General features: G+C 40.7%; 1 long non-coding RNA gene across 1 annotated transcript in view; it reads right to left on the bottom strand.

Moving 5' to 3' along the window:
• LOC130200629 (uncharacterized) overlaps positions 1-8,276 on the bottom strand; it is a 39,789-nt gene extending 31,513 nt beyond the window's left edge. The window contains exons 1-2 of the long non-coding RNA XR_008833050.1: positions 8,180-8,276; positions 248-315 (exon numbers count right to left, since the gene is read on the bottom strand). This is a non-coding gene — a long non-coding RNA (uncharacterized LOC130200629). The remainder of the gene's footprint in view (positions 1-247; positions 316-8,179) is intronic.
• Between the last annotated feature and the right edge of the window lie 3,919 nt (positions 8,277-12,195).

Below are 12,195 nucleotides of genomic sequence, written 5' to 3'. Positions count from 1 at the left end.
GATTTATCATTTCATTGTGTTTCTTCTGCGGTAGATCACATTTAAGTGAGTACTAAACCTTGAAGCCATGACCAGAACGCCACTGTTGCCCCTGTTATGGAGCACCATAAATACATTTGGGGTCTCTTAATTTCTAACACAACAACCACTCTTCATATCGGCTGATTTAAACGTTAGGCTGCCGTCCATCATCTCAAGGACCTTTGCTATTAATCTTTCAGAGGTAAGAGTAGATAGTAATGCTCACCTGTGTGTTGAGTCTTCTGAGGTTCAGTCACAGCCACCAGTCTTCATGGCACGTCATGTCCTCTTGACCTGAAGACAAGATGAATAAAGGAAAACAGCAAGAAATTCAGTATCATTGGTCTCATTGCAGCCAATCAAAACAATGATGATTCAGAGTTGTATGAAAATCAACATTTGGCTCTATTGTTTTGTATTCACTATCCATATTCTGTTGACTTAAAATGGAATTGAACATTTAGCATTGTTGTTCACATGTATTTTAACACCTCACTGCAGCATTGTTATGCTCACTACAGTAAGTGTCTGCAGTCACACTTTATCAAACAATGTGCTGTTGTTGAGACACTACCTGAATTAAGCAGGAGGGCAAGATGTATTCATAAGCATCGCTCAAGGTCAGGGGCTCTTAAGCGGTTATGAAATATGGTCATCACTGATATGATACAGAAGAATCTTCTTTGCCTGAGGACATCGGGCAGTGCAAGAGGTGAAACAACTACAATCCAACCTGTCTTAAGTTATAGAATACACCAAAAAGCATTTACTAAATACTATATAGAGGTATGAGTACTGATACAACTTTATATGTTAATACCTGATTACATATCAGAGGGAAATGTGGACTTTTTACTTGACTTCATCCAACAGCTTACGGTACTTTACCGATTGAGAAGTTACTTAAAAACATATTATAACCATGTAAAATACTTTGCTTTGTTAAAGATTAACCAGTGGTTAAAAATCGGTCATTGTCTTGGGGTCCTTGTCTTTTATCAGATTTACCATGTGACCATTTGGAGGGGCCAGACCCCTAGCTTCAGAGCCACTGTGCTAAACTACAAACGTATTTAAAATGTTAAAACTAGCCCTTACTTAATTATCTACAATAATATATTGAATAGACCTGCAACAATAATACATCAATAGATCAAAAGAAATAAATCAGCAACTTTTCTGATAATTTATGACACTTTTTGGTAATTTTTCAAGCAAAAACTCCAAACAAAAGAATCCGTTTTTATTTTCTCCAATTTAAATATTTTGTGGATTTCTTGGTCAATATTGTTATGAAATATTGTTGAGTTTTGGATTATTGGTCGGACAAATTGAGCAGTTTTAACATGTCACTTAGGGTTTATGTCATGGTTATTTTAAGTTAAATTAATTAGCAATTAGTGCAGGAAATAATTGGCCGGTTTATTGATGCTGAAAATAACTGACAAAGTACGTTTTAAAACTAAAAGAACATTTAACTGATAATACTTCTGTACTTTCAGCAAGACTTTTATTGTACGTGTAATATATTTTGACATGTGTTGCCTTCGGGTCAATTTGACCCGATTCAATGTTTAACCCTCCTGTTACCTTTATATTTACTAACATATTTTACCCTTGAGGTCAATATGACCCCAGCTATTAAAATCTCCAGAAAATTATTAGAATTAATATTGTTTTCCAAGTTTAAGTGTGAGGTACTTTATGTTTGTTTGTTGACTCGAAGAACACCGACATTAAACATTGAATCGGATCAAATTGACCCGAAGGCGACAGAAGGGTTAAATATTGAATCGGGTCAAAATGACCCGAAGGCAACACAAGGGTTAAAGAAAGAACTGAATATGTCTTTCCTACTAAGTAATGTAGAAATCAATGTCAAGACAAGGGTCATGGACCTGCAGTGCAGTAACGTAAAAAAAAGAAGCTTGTTGCAAAAGTAGATACAGGTATTTGAAAAAAGGGGCCTCCACTTAAGCGCACCTATATTTGTATCTGTCCTGAAAGAGCAATAAACTCAAAGAGAATTCTCATTATGTCAGTAAACAGTGTTTCATACCGCTCATGAAGAAATCAATGAAATGTCGAGAGAGTTGGAGCTGAAAAAACAAAACAAAATGGTGGTGTTGCTGAGGTTGGCATCAGAGGGGCCTTTATAGTAAACTTGATTAAAAGAAAATTGCTTTCAAGTGCTCTCAGCAGGCTGGGAGGTTGAGTGGGAGTGCTCCTGTGTGCAGCGCTGGTGGAGTTTCACAAACTAGGCTTTCAGGGGGAGGAAACAAGATGAAGAAACGCTTTGAAACGGCCTCCGGACAAAGAACGAGGAGGCACTGGCGACATCGTGGCGCAATATCGCCGCTATGCTAATTTAACACAATGTACCACTTTTAAGACTGTGAAATTAAATAATTTGTTGTCTAGAAAATTATTCTCTTTCACAAAATCTCTGGGATTAAAGTAGCACAGGTTGCTACACTACCGTTTAAAAGTTTGGGATCACTTAGAAATGACTTTATTTTTCAAAGAAAAGCACAGTTTTTTCAATAAAGATAACATTAAATTAATCAGAAATACACTCTCTACATTGTTAATGTGGTAAATGACTATTCTACGTGGAAACGTCTGGTTTCTAATGAAATATCTCCATAGGTGTATAGAGGCCCATTTCCATCAACTATCACTCCAGTGTTCTAATGGTACATTGTGTTTGCTAATCACCTTAGAAGACTAATGTCTGATTAGAAAACACGTGCAATTATGTTAGCACAGCTGAAAACAGTTATGCTGGTGATATAAGCGATACAACTGGCCTTCCTTTGAGCTTGAAGTTTGTAGAACAAAATTAATACTTCAAATATTAATCATTATTTCTAACCTTGTCAATGTCTTGACTATATTTTATATTCATTTGATAAATAAAAGTGTGATTTTTCATGGAAGACACGAAATTGTCTGGGTGATCCCAAACTTTTGAACGGTAGTGTATATCAAATAACTTTTTTTTTGTACGACATTGAACTTTTTATAAATTACTCCACCTTTTCATGCCATGAATCAGATATTAGTGGATGAAATCTGTTGATTCTCACTGTACCTACACAAAGGAAGCAGAGGAAAGATTATGCATGTGGAAATAAATTTAAAAAATGAAATCACATCATTGATGATTTTATCTTGTTAAGTATTCACCTGACAGGAGTGTCAAATGGATTGGGCTCTTTAATTTTGCAAGTGTCACATTTGTGTAATTTATTCACTCTTGAATTAAAAATGACATCAGGAGACAAAATACTGTGCCTGATTTCCATGAAACGCTCACCTAATTGGCTTTTAAAGGGTGGAGTGAGCGCGAGTGAATAATGTAACTACTAGGTTTTAAAGTAGTCTTACTTTGGGGAGAATAATATTGGAAATCTATTACTGTGCAGGGTTAAACTTAACTTTTTTTTAAAGCCACTATCCAAAAATGTAATTTGCATTTGGATTTAATGTAGTTTTTCATCCAGAAACTCATTCAAACATCTTGTCAGTTGAGTCATTTATGAATACAGAAGTAATATGGGCAACACCAAGAAAACTAAAATACTCAACCATACATACGATATTATTGTTTTTAAGCATATGTGTCTTTGTGCAATTAATTTATAGATCAAATGGATGATAGAATCAGCAGATAATGAGGATTATTCACCTCTGCATTGGGTTTACTTTGATTCATCTGAGTGTTGGAGCACACTGGGTAAACATATTCTCTGCTACTTGAAAATCAGACAAATCGCATTTGCATACGTGCTGTCGTGTATCAACAGATCCATGGAGATTAATCTACAACTAATAATTAGCACAAACATACTTTGGTGTGTTCGGTCATTTTTGTTATTGGGTTAATTTGGTTTGCTTTATTAAAAATGCAAAAATAACCAGTTTTAAGTATGTGCTTGTCGTGGATATATACTTATTTGCGGCCACAACTGAGAAGAGCTTAGTTTAGCCAAAATAATGAAAACTGGTGGGAAGTTAGGGTGGCTAAGTCTAATGGTAACACAACCTGCCTACCAGCAGCACTAAAACTCACACAATACTTTGAATATCTTGAGAGAAAAGATTTTAATAAAGAACATATGAGATATGAATTAGAGAGGTTATGAGGTAGGCTACCAAAGCTAGCAGTCCTCCTCCGTTTCTATAGTCTTTATGCTGAGCTAAGCTAACCTGCCGCTTGCAGTAGCTGCACACACATGAGTGGTATCAATCCCAAATTGTTCCTTTCAATTTAAATATATGCATCAACTTCTTTTTAGTGTCACTTGGGTCTGGAACCAATCCCAGCATGCACTGGACGAAAGGCAGGGAACACCAAGACTAATTTCCCCTTGGGGATTAATAAAGTATATATCTATCAATCTATCACCTTGGATGAGTCGCCAGCAGCTCTAACCGACTCAAGTCATTACATTTAATGGTTCCAGTCTCTTAAGTGTTGGAAGTATTCGAGTTTGTGAACCCGCTTATTTTGAACCTCTGGGATTTCATTTCCGAATGAAACTCCGTGAGATGCGGCTGACGGATAGCTCGTAGCGACTTGGCAGAAAGACGGACCACGTAGCCCAGAGACCGACACCGAGACGAGACGGGACACTCCAGTGACCACGCTCGAGACGGGTGAAATCCCCCGGTCTGACAAACTCATCCCATACGATCGATAGCTGCTGTGACAACAGCCCCTCTCGTCACAGGCTGGAGAACAAGCTGCTGTGAAGGTCTGAGAACGGAAGATAGGCCTCCGGAGGGAAGGCTTGATTTACGAGCACAAGTCAAGATAGAGGCACGGTCGCCCACGCGCGGTGGACGGCCTTCCTGCCGCGTCAGTCTGCCTCTCCCTGCCGCCTCCTTCCTGTGTCTGTGTCCGTTGACAGCTCAAATGGGCTGAAATGACATACCGCCCAGAATATAACCGCTGTCTTTTTAAGGGAAACGCTACACGTCACCTTTAGCTTAGTTATTTTTGGACAAACTCGGCCAGACTGGGGTGCTTGACAATGTTTAAGATTTATAATGGAAGAGAAAGTGTTATTTTAACTCGTCGTGTAGCCGTGTGTGACATTCAGCAGGTTAACTGTGCTGTTGTACTTCCAGCCTGCGAAAAAACCCACAATGACACAATCACCTTCAGGCGATCGCACGCTCACAGTGGTATCTGTCGGAGCAGACATCGGGCAGAGAGGAGGGCGAATATATTCTGATGCTGCAGACTCGGCAGCGCTTCGTTTACCGACTGCAGCAGGTGTGCAGGAATTACTGAAAATATAATTGCTTTTAAAAAGTGTGGCATTTAGATGAGGTTATAGTCATTTTGAAGGAAAAAGAGAAATATTACATAGCAAAGAATGAAAACAGGGGTCTGCATTCCTTCAGAGAGTACAATAAAGCGAGCCTTTTTTAAAAACTATATGGCTGCAATTAATTTCTCACGATCAAATAATGACTTGACTGAAACCGTCTGTCAGAGCCTTTTAAATAAGCTCGACACAATCCTCCTTGGTGAGATCTGACCACACATTCTGCCAATATCTAAAACCCCAAAGTCCTTCCGGCATACAGTTGCACCCCCTCCCCCGCTTTAGTTCATCGGGCTGGCTGTTGCAGTGAAGACACCCTTGCCTCCATCTCTCTCCCGAGCCGTATCAATATTCATGGGTCTGCCGGGTGCGTTTGTGCGATGGCTGTCTCATTAGCCTTTGATCCCCTCGCGCGAGGCCTGTCGGCGCGTTGATGCGCCAACAACAGAGCAGCGTTTGAAGTGCAGGGAGAACAGCTGCTTGCATTGATCTCCATATACTTTCTTTGCCATCCACACGTACACAGATGCTGCCCACAGGCACATGAATACATGCATCTCCTACTTAGCACAGTCTGACCTCACCACTGCGCAACATTTGCGGGCGCATCATGCTTACACCTGTTTTACGGTATGTGCGATGTGTCGTGTGCTGAAAAAAGGCGTTGATTTCTCGATTTGATGATTTCCAAAATATAAACTTTTCTGTTAACCTATGGCCATTTTATATTCACTAAGATGTAGTGCCTATCAATTGCCAATATTGGCATTTTTTTCTTTTTTTTACGGTTTCCTGTCATAATAAAATGAATATCTGTGGGTTTGGATGATTGCTCAGACATCAGCCCGAGCGCTGTTAAGATATAATGAACGTTTTCCCTTTTTTCTTTTCTTGAATAACAGATTAATTGTTTGATCAGGATAAATAATCTGCAGATTAATCGATAATGAAAATATTAATAGTTGTTAGTTGTAGCCCTAGTATTCAAACTGTCTGTGTTAATCCTTTATCAAGTGGAAGGATAATGTGTGCAATCTGTAAAATGACGGTCTGAATATAACGATCATCATCATTTCATATCAGTGAAAACATGAAGGACTTGGACTCATTGGTCTTATCAACAGGTGTTATGCAAAACACACCATCCCTGATTTTCACAGACAAAACAATAAACACAGTTTGAGCCAATATTTCACAAAGAATGAGTCACACTGGAAATTAATAATGAGGTACTTTCTCAAACAAGATAGGAATACTAATACTGAATTATACGGCGAGCTCGAACAAAGCGGGGAAAAGCTCAGTGAAAAGCTCTTATTTGCTACCACGAGTCTGCAGATGTTGTGGAAATTATAGTAATAATTGTCGAAATTGTCAGTCCCACAAATAGTCAACAGAACTGAGTGAAATTCTGTTTTTTAAATGGATAATTTATATATATATATATATATATATATATATTATATGTGTGTGTTATTTATTTTTAAATCCACCTTCTTTTCATTTATTATAATAAATATATTTTGCTGAAGAATTTCTCGGAGCAGCCAACAAGCCATGACATCATATATTCTGCAGCCAAAGCACCACGACTGCTGGACCACGATGCCACTGAAAGAACGAAGGCTCTGCGCACTTCTTGACCTTTACTTGAAATCATCCGTCTGAAGCACAAATAAGCCCCATACTTCAGCGATATCACAGCACAGCGCCCTTCCTCTTTAATATCAAGACCTTTTCCACTGTGCAGCCCCGGAAGGAGAGGGTCCAGTTAGTATGACATCATGACATCTGCACAAAGACGGTCCCTGCGCTAGTCCACTCAATAACGTTCCACTCGGTTCTGAAATGTTATCGGCCGTGTATGAAGAGCGGAGTTAGGAATGAAGACTTGGAGCTTGTCCGGGCGTTCGCCCCCCCCCCCCCCCCCTGGGATCAGGTTAGCAGATCAATACCGACAATGTGCCTGATAACATTAGACAGCCCGTAATGGCGCTAATGAAGAGAGTGGTTGACAGATACTCCAGGAGACTTAGGTCAGAGAAACAGTCTGTTAGCCGCAGAGTCCGTTTAGTATAACACGGGGTTGGAGATGATGGGAAATTAATTCCAATGACTGTAGTTGCATTAACAACTCTCTTCATTCTTATTTCTTCACAGTTAAGGAATGGTATAACACGATCGATCAAGATCACAATGGTAGATTTATAAGCGGATATGGAGGTAATTCAGGGGAAATCCAAAAGGAAATTATTAGAAATAAGTGTTTTGTGCACATGGTTAATGTGACCTTTTTTAAACTTGTTGAAAGGTGTAAAATCTCACGCTTATCAAAATATGGGGGCAATATAAGCATTGGAAGTTTCATATTTTTAGGGTCTCGGTGACGTAATTCTGTCCTTCACACTAACTGTGAGTAAAAGGATGAGATGAATCGGGGCCAAGTTTTGGAGGTGACAGTTCTCGTGAGAGCGTCCTTCCTCACATCAGGTCTCACTCTGCTCAGAACGAGTCTGATGGCATGAAATGTTATCAATCTTCAAATGTCAAAGGAACCACCTCTCAGCAGAATCGCTGCTGACATTTCGATAAAGCGGACCCTGTTTTGCTCTATGCACTCACACACATATCCACACACTCAAACACACACACACACACACACACACACACACGGAGCAACCTGCTGCTGAAATGCCTCAGCCGGATGGTTTGCACACACTACTTAACACCCAGCGCCTGACTGCTGCTGGTCCACAGTCCTGATAAAGAGGAGGAGAGAGATAACAGGAGGAGAGCCACGAAGAGCGAGTGTAACGTACCTCACAGGGGACGTCTTGGTCTGAACTTCAGGAGTTGATGGGATGCAGCAGCAAAGGCGGGACTGTTGACTTCTTCTGGTCTTCTTCTTCTTCTTCTTCTTCTTCTTCTTCTTCTTCTTCTTCTTCTTCTTCTCTGTCTTCTCTGGGATGGAGACTCAGGAGGAGAGCTGCTCCTCCGCTGCCTCCTCCCTGCCTCTGGCTCGCTCGCTCAGCCCCTCTCACTATCATACCTCCCTCGCACGCTGCTCCCCCTCCTCTTTTTACTCCTCCCCTTCTCCATAACCTGCTCCCTCCTTTCTCTCGTCTCTCCTCCGCCACCCCGCTCCCCAAACTCAAGGCTGACAAAGGAAAGAGAGTCTTGTACCATTGGTTTTTACACAAGATCTGCTTGCTGTTTTTGTTTTAAATGTGAACATAAAGTTATTGTTTAAAACATTGGGTCGTGAGAGTTTTCTGTATTGCATGCTTCAGAAAATGAAAAATCTGTACTGACATTACTGAATGTACTAATGCACGGTGGACAATAGTTTTAACTGGCAATCATTTTTATTAATTGCTAAGTAAAAAAAATGGTTTATCGTTAAAAGGTCAGAAAAAAATGGAAAATACCCATTAATCCCAAATTCAACTTGACATATGCACATTGCTTATTTAATCCAACCAACAGACCAAAAACTCTATAATAATAACTCTCAGTTTTAATCTCCAATATAATAAAGAAAAAAGCTAATTCACAGATTTGAAAAAATAAAACCAGGGAATGTGAGACATTTTTAGATGGATAGATTATTCAATGCAGCGTTAATGTGAACTCAGACGATGGTCCACTGTTGCTCAGTTATTGCATGTGTGATGTAAAACTATATTATTCATTGATTCCCCTCATTAGAATGATACGAATCTCAGAGGGAGTGATGTAGATAAAGCTAAGCAGTTGAGATAGTGAATTATTTTTTGAGATTTCACATAATTCATACAGCATGAATATTTTTAAAAGGGACTGACACTCAATATTAAAAAGCTGTTGCTCATGTTTTTTCTGCATTCAGTGAATCTCATCACATCTGGCGCATTAATCATAGCTTTCCCCACCGCCTAAGTGAAAACAAACAGGTGGATTTATAAATGCTGAAAGGAGAGAGAGAGGCTCTTATGGCTCAGTAAGGTGCAGTGAATAAAATGATATCACTCAGCTGTCTGTTCCCCCCTTGACGGGTGAATAGGATTCATTTGTTTTCTGGCTTTCTTTTGGGGTCATATGACCACTCGTGGATTCCTCAGCACCGGCCAGGTCTCAGTATTTTCCTTTCTTTCTCTCCCGTCTCTTTTCCCCTCTCTCCCATAGAGAGCCCTCCACTGCCTCTGCCCTTGTTTCCATAGTGACACTTTCCCCGACTCTGGCTCAACATAATCAAGTGAGCGGGATAGGGGTGGGGGTTGGGGCCGAGACAAGGAACTGGGAGTCGGTTGAAGGAATAGCAAAGATGAGAATGATAGGAAAAACGGGCAAACAGCGAAAGATAAAAGGAGCAAATAATGCGTAAATAGATTATCAATAAAGATGGTTTGTCAGTGGCAAACAGTGTCGACTGCTGGAGTCCATCCCTGCCTGATGTTGGGTTCAGATCAGGTACTTTGGAAAGCCTTGGCATATGGTGGAAATGATTATCATGCTCATCAAACAACTGGAAGGCCACTTGTGCTTTGTGACGATGCTCCCACCAGAGCGGAAATGAAATATGGGATAGAGTTGATCAATCTGAATTTTAATGAGTCAGCGAGTGGTGCTCAGCGTGAGTCTACTGCGTGTCGCCAGGCGGAGATGGTGTAAACCGCCTCAAACGCTGGAATACAATGATGTACAACCGTTGGACCCGGTGTGATCCAGTTCATCAGCGGCTTTTCTCGAGGCTCGATCCGTCGGTGAGTCCGCCGCTTTGACCCCGGCTGAAATACGTAAGCGTCTTCTGGGTGTATTGCCCAAAGACTGGAGGTAAGAAGTGGACGTAGTACATGACGTCACCCATTGGTCGGTGCACAGATGTTTTCAAGCTCGGAGTTCAACCGTTTCACCGTTGCCGACTTGGCTTTTTGCAACCCGAGAATATGGAGCTAAATTCAACCGAACGCCAGAGAAGACATTTTTGGTGATTCGAATGTTACAATTGACTTTCATGAACTTTCATGAACATTGAGTCTTTTCAATAAATCGATACAACGAGTAAAGGTTCAATTTGTGCTCAAGCTACCATTGTTTACTTCGTCCCCATTAGGAGGAATAATAATTGTGTTGTGCAAATCATTATTTTGCCGTATTGACCAATATTGATCCCTGTCCGCTGTTCTTCTTCTTCCGCGATCAACCAACGGCTGCAACATGCCTTGTGAACTTACTAATTCTCTATCGATCCCCGAGCGGTGGTGTTGCTGCCCGTCTCCCTCCTCCAGGAAGGTCAGGTGGCAGGGTCAGCCGCCGGTGGATCCGGTACGGATTTAGAGTTGTGATTAAAGGGACACTTCTTCAGGGTGCAGGCCGGGGTCACGAGGATCGAATGTGGGCCTTAATGGCTTACAGGAGGATTTCTCTGACCACCAAAAGGCTTCTCTGCTGTTGTTGTGCTCACGAAAACCACAAGATATTCACACGTCTCAGAGAAAATAAATTGTTTGTTTGTTGTGCTACCATTTTGGAGAATATCTTGGTGCCAGAAAAAAACTACGAGAAGTGAACTATTTTCATATTTTGCATTTTCTTTGGGCACACACACATATACATTAAAAAAAATATATCAACATTTACCGCGGTAGAGATTTACAACTACAGTAAAAGTGCATTTTTATCAGCTTTTTCCACTATAAAAGAAAAAGAAAGGGCAGGTGTGCTTCACTTTATATGCATAAATGGAGCCACTGTTTCTGAAAACCACAGTGCAATTGTTTGTGTTCAAACATACTTGAACAGAGAGCGAAGGTGACTCAATCAGATTGACTTAAGTGCAACAAAGAAATCACAATTCAAAATGTGCTCCATCAAACAATTGAGAGGACTCAGGGTTTTGAATATGGTTTGTGTTTGTGTACAAATACGGCAATAAGAGACACAGATTTGAGTCTAAATCCCATATGTTTAGATTTATATATGAACGAGAGCTAAACCTTTATTCAGTATTCTTATTCGGGCTGTCCCAGTGCTGACACTTTTACATATCTGGACCAAGAACATTGCACATGCTGTCTCTCGAAAAGCCAAATTGGATGCTGGGCTTCCCTCTAACCACCATGTTGGCAACATCCCTATCATCCAATTTGGTGATAGCCCTGCCTGTAGGAGCACCTGGCCGAGCACAAACTTGTCCGGAAGATTTATGTCTCTCTAACTCTAAATTCCAATCTCAGCCTGTTAGTTATCCCCGGCTTTAGTTTAGTTGGCAGAATGATTGACAGCCCGCTGATTGGGGAGCTGTGGATTTTTGTGCCCTCAAGTCAGATTCCGAAGGGATTCAACCAATTACCGATCAAGGGCATCAAGACAAGGTGCACAGGTTGTACTCTAACCCCTCGTGGCGCTTGTGCAAGCCAGAGGGTACAAGTAAGATGCAGAGACAAGGAACTGCAGAGATTACGGAAACACAATCACACCTGGCAGGTTATGTCTCTCGTAATTGGAAGAAAAAGACTCCTCTTGCTTGTGAGTGAAACCCTGACACGAAAGAAGAAGCAGGAGGCGGATGACAAGCTGATGTCACTGGCAATGATTGTGTGTATTTAATAAAAAGCAAACTCACCGGGAATATCGACTTTCCTCTGAACAGCATTCAGACATTCCCCTCTCCATAACGATGACACCCCCAGTATGGAAAACCAAATCATCTATTTTTACGATTCATTGTATTGAGACACTTTAAATCGTGGGTCTGTAATTTCCTAATCATTTTCTAACATTTTTGAAAGAAGTTTTCTGGCAATGCATGTCACCTGGTGGTACACTACCGTTCAAAAGTTTGGGGTCACTTAGA

The sequence above is a fragment of the Pseudoliparis swirei genome, chromosome 10 (assembly GCF_029220125.1).
Source record: "Pseudoliparis swirei isolate HS2019 ecotype Mariana Trench chromosome 10, NWPU_hadal_v1, whole genome shotgun sequence".
Lineage (NCBI taxonomy): Eukaryota > Metazoa > Chordata > Actinopteri > Perciformes > Liparidae > Pseudoliparis > Pseudoliparis swirei.
The sequence above is the reverse complement of the archived record's forward strand: the minus strand, read 5'-3'. Positions and strand labels throughout refer to the sequence as shown.